The sequence below is a fragment of the Alligator sinensis genome, unplaced genomic scaffold, assembly GCF_000455745.1.
Source record: "Alligator sinensis unplaced genomic scaffold, ASM45574v1 scaffold1802_1, whole genome shotgun sequence".
Taxonomy (NCBI): domain Eukaryota; kingdom Metazoa; phylum Chordata; order Crocodylia; family Alligatoridae; genus Alligator; species Alligator sinensis.
The window spans coordinates 187,009-192,256 of NW_005843236.1; positions in this window are offsets into that span (position 1 = coordinate 187,009).

Genomic DNA, 5,248 nt, shown 5'->3' on the forward strand with positions numbered 1-5,248 from the left:
TTGGTCCAAAAGGAAATAAAGGAAGAAGGGGTCCTACATGATGGTCCCTGTTTCTAAGAGTCTTGATGCATTTTACTCAGTGTGTGCATCTACATGAGATGCTATGGCACAGTAGCAACAAGCTACTGTGCCATAGCCTGTTACTACCATGCAGTAGCATTGCTAGGCACTAACCATGTGGTGACAATACTGCGCAGTAGTAATGAGCTACTGCACACTAGCTCATTGCTACTATGCAGCAGCATCAGAAAAAAAATGTGCAGTGATGGTACTTGCTTCTTCAAGTCCTGAATGACTGTGCAGTAACAACTGTGTAGTATGCCGCTCATGTAGACATGACCAGTGACTATTTAAGGCCAAAGGCATCACATACAATGGTACATTTCTGTAGATGTGCCACTAAAAATCATGGACTGCATTTCTAGAGATGTGCTGCTAGTCTGGACTCCATGTTAGCAACAGGGGACAGGATCTGGCCAAATGGATTTGCATCACTGCAAGTGAGAGGAGCCTCTGGCCTGCAGTGATCTGAAAACAAATGGATCACCAGTCCTTAGTATGTCCATTCTGCCTTGCTGTATAACTTGGACATGTGGGCTAAGTAGAGACATTCGGGGGCATTAGGGGGAGGTTAAATCAATTCAAAATGGCTGCCCAATATCAGGTAAGTCAGGATGGGGGAGGCTAGTGGGAGGTTGGGGGTCCACCAGAGAATGGGGAGAGGCATGACCCATAAGGGTGGGCAGGGCAGGTGCAACCTGCAGGTGGCGTGAGTGGAGCCAGTGCAATCCACAGGTGGGGCTGGCATGACCGACAGGTGGGGTGGGGGGTAGAAACAACCTATTGGTGGGGGGGCAGTGTGACCCACAGGTGGGGGGGCAGGTGCAACCCATAAGTGGAATGGGTATCCCCACCCAGTAAACCTATACCCCCATCCTTCCCACCCCTTACTTGCTCAGCTCCAGCAGAGGCAAATGCTGATAAATGTGGCTGCATCCTGAGCAGTTTGTGGGGGTTGAGAGAGCTGGCGGGGGGGTGGGCAAAGGGCTGGGGAGACAAAAAATAACCCAGTGTGTGGGGAGGAAGCAATGAAAAGAGCAGTCCCAGGCCTGGGACTGGGCCCAGTGTCTGGATTTTCCCAGCCCCAGGGCTGTTCCAGACATTTCCATGCACCAGTTTGACCTAAATTGAGTAAGTTTGATACTACATAGATCCAGGTTTATCTTAAACTGGGTTGCACAATGTTTAGACCAATTTGTGTACGTGGAATTTCTGTACAGTTCTAAGTTTACCAGTCACTGAGACCAGGTCTGTAACGGGTTTTAGTCCTCAGCCAGGGTGTGCTGGGAGCGGAGGTGAGCGAGGTGGGGAGAAGGAGCCCTCACTAGGCTTTCTCGCCACCCCCCTTAACTTGCTGCTCAAGGGGTGGGGAATGTTACCAGGCCCCAGCCTATGGCTAGCACTCTGGGGCAAAGGGCAAGTGTGGGAGGGAAGAAAGCTTCTGTGGACTGCATGCATCTGTTGATGATATTAAGCTTTTCAATCTCCCTCTCCCTGCTTCTTCATACTGTCTGCAGCAAACTGACAGGCACTGCATTCATTGCAAACCAGATGATTTCTTACCTCTCTCTGTTCCCTGTTGAACACTGACAGCAAGCCAGAAGCCAGCAGGAAGCTTATCAGAATGCAAAGCGTATCAGCCCATCAAGAAAACAAAACCTGTGTCTCATCAGTTCAAGCTGTTCTTAAGCAGCTTTTTGCAAAGCATTTGTAAGGAAGAATGGAGGGACATTACCAGTTGACCTGTTGATTAATTCCAAAAAGCCCTAAGTGGACACTGTTCTGTCTGCCTTTGTTCTTGTTAAATTGGAGACACACACACATAGACAACTCTCAACATTAGCTAGCAGGTGGGTGGCATGACCATGACCAGATGTTGGATGGGGTCTATGCAGTAGCATAGCAACAAGGGGGGTTGGGAGGGGGCATGCCAACCTGGGGAGGGGTGTTGGCTGAGCCCTCCAGGGGTACTCAGTCCCCTGCTGACATTTCCAGGCTCAATGATTGGCCACCAGGGGACCGCCTCCTCTCAGCGATTGGCCACAGACGAGAGGGGCGCAAATGGAAGTGTTGACCCCTGGGCACTGGTGATTGGGTTGGGTTGGGTTGGGGTGGGGTGGGTTGGGAGTGAGGACCAGAGGCAGGACACTGGCATATCAGGGCTGCTCAGTAGGCCTGTGCAAAGTGGCCAGTATTCAGCTCAGATTTGGTTTCAGCCAATTTGGGGGAGAGTAATTAAATTTGGTGATTCGGATCACTGTCCCAAGTCTATTCGGCCAAATCGTATTCAAAAGATTTGGCACTGATTTGGTGTGATTCGGTGATTTGGCCATAGACTATAATGGGGAATCACTAAAATACCTATAACTTTGTCTTTTTTTTTTGCAGAATTAGATGAAAACAGCAGGGATGGTAGGCCCTTCTGAGGGCATGAAGCCTGCCAAGATTCAAGGAGATAAGTGCGGGGGTTTCTGTAAAAGTGCCTCTCAAACTGCTGAAAGCAAAACTCGTGTCATGTGTATTTTAAGGCAGAGCAGAATAAAAGCAGCAGGGATGGTAGCCTCTTCTGAGGGCATTAAGTCTGCCAGGTTTCAAGGAAAGAAGTACAGGGGCTTCTGTGAAAGTGCACCTCAAACTGTTGAAAGCAAAACTCGTGTTATGTGTATGTGTTAACTGGGTTTCTGGTTGTCAAGGAAAATAAAAAAAAGCAAGTAGGTGCAGAGTGAGGAGAGTGGCACTCACTCCGTCTGCAGGTTGAGCTTGTGGAACCCCAGCAGTGGAAACTTCACCTTGAGCAACACCAGTTGCTACACCAAACCAGGATCCAAGGAAAGTGTGGTGGGGTATCACAACATCCCCAGCAATGTTGAACATCCTTTCACTTGGAACACTGGTCAGTGGACAGGAAAGGTGTTCCCAGGCACCCATGGCCAGATCCTGCCACATCTGGCTGCAGGTTGCCCAATAGGCCAAGGGGTTGCATTGTAGTGGCTTTACGTGCTTGGTGAGATAGGTAGCCATGAAGGCCTCTGCACTACCTGCCAGATGGTGGAGTCTGGTGCCTCTGGACCCCACCACTGAAGCCATGCCCTTGGCCCACATTGGCAGTATCTGTGGTGGAGGAGATTTGCTGATGCTTGGAGTGCTGACATGGGACGGTAGATACCCCTCCTCTATGTCCCCCCACCTCTGCCCTTCTGCTTCTCTGACCCTGTTCACCAGCACCTCCATCCAGTGATAGAGGGTTTTGCTGCTGCAGATGCTCCCCTTCACCCTCAGGTCACACATGCCCGCCAGCACATGGACCGTACTGGACTGCAATTGATCCAACCATTTTTTGATGCTCTCCTTCAACTGCTTCACCAGTGCCTGTACCTCTGGTGAAAGTGGCTTACCTCAGCCAGGAACATCAATCCCCCGGAACTTCTCCATTTGATTTTCAAGCTCCTTCACTATGGGGATCACCTGGCTAAGAAGGGCATCACCAGTGCTGAGGGTCTCGGTGGCCTCAAGGAATGGCTTGAGGACCACCAAGATCTGGGAGATGGTATTCCACTCAGTTTTGTTAGGGGGGCTGCTGATCCCAATCTCCCCAAGCAAGGCCATCTCATGGGTGGTCTTCTGTTGCTCAACCAGCCTTTCCAGCATCAGGTATGTGGAGTTCCACTGAGTCTCCACATCCTGCATGATTTTGTGCTGTGGGATGCTCAGCTCTACCTGTTTCTCCCACAGCATCTTGCCCCCCTTGATGCTCCAGTGGAAGTAGCCTCCCACCTTCCTGCATTTTGAAATGAGTTGGTTGGTTGTGGTAGTGACAGCACCATCACTAGGAACCCTGTCCCACTCCAAGGCATCCCTGACTATGAGGTGGAACTTGTATGCCACACAGCAGATGTCAACAAAGTTGGCATCATGAACTGCCTTGACCATATTGGCTCCAGATGTCCAAGGTGAAGTACAAGGCTACCTGCAGACCTGCCTTGTGCTGCTCCTCCATCAAGTATTCCCTGCATGCCTCATACAGGGAGGGCACCACTGTCCTGCTAAAGGTGGTGAGTGTGGGCACTTGGTAGGATGGGGCCACAAGCGCCATGATGCCATGAGCTGCCTGAACCCTGGCCACTCAACTAAGGAGAAGGGCTGGCCATCCAAAGCAAGTATCTCCCCATTGCTCTGGGCAACCTTGCTCGCCCTTGCAATGCATCCGCCTTTGTCTGTGGCTTTCCCCCTCCAGTCCAGCATAGCCTGCCTCTGCTTCATGGGGACAGGGGCTTTGGAGTGAGAGGGGGACTTCTTTTTGGGCATGCTCCCACTGGTGCCAGGATGAGAAGGAACAAGGGCAAGGGGGTGCTGCCTCCTGAGATGTTTCATGTTCTTGCCCCAGCTGATCTTCCTTTGTCAGTGCTGTCAGTGCTGGCAGGTAGCATACCTGGGATCATCTGCCAACTCAAAATGATGCCACACTACGCTACACCCCCCTCCTCCCCCCCCCCCCCCTGAGGGTGAAGATCCTGCCTTATCCCCCACCTCAGCAGGCAGAGTCACAACATCAGGGAAAGCTGAGCCACCTGCCCCACAACCTCCTGTGAAGTGCCTTTCAGAAGATACCTGCCTATACAGGAACTTTGAGGGGTGTGGAGCACAAACTCAGATTCCCCCTCCTTCTCCAGAATTTCCCTGGCTATGGCACTCAGATTCTTTGCTTCCAGATCAAGCTCCTCCTCTGGCACTGGGAGGTTGATGCTGGGAGCTGAAATTGGAGTGGAGGAGACTGTCATGCTGGTGCTGGTGGCTATTTCTTATAGTAGCGGAGGTGGTGCAGGTTCAGGGACAGGTACAGCTGGACCTGTGTCCTGGTGAGTGAAGGGGGCAGGAGGAGCTCTGATTTACCATGATAAAAAAACCCAAATCAAACACCAAAATATATAAGTATTTAGAATTTATTATAATGATTGAGGCACCAGCAGGCTTCCAAATTGCTTTAAAATTGTAAATATATCAATAAACCATTGTGTTCAACTGATACCTATATAGAGCGAGATCCATTTTTTAGCATTGTATACTTAATTATTATCAGGCATGGGCAACTGGTGCCTCCTGAATCTGAGGGTACACCAGTGGCCTTTGCAGTGGCCTTGTCCCCCCCCCCCCCCCGGGGGGGGCCAGGGGAGGGGGGCAGAAAGGCCAC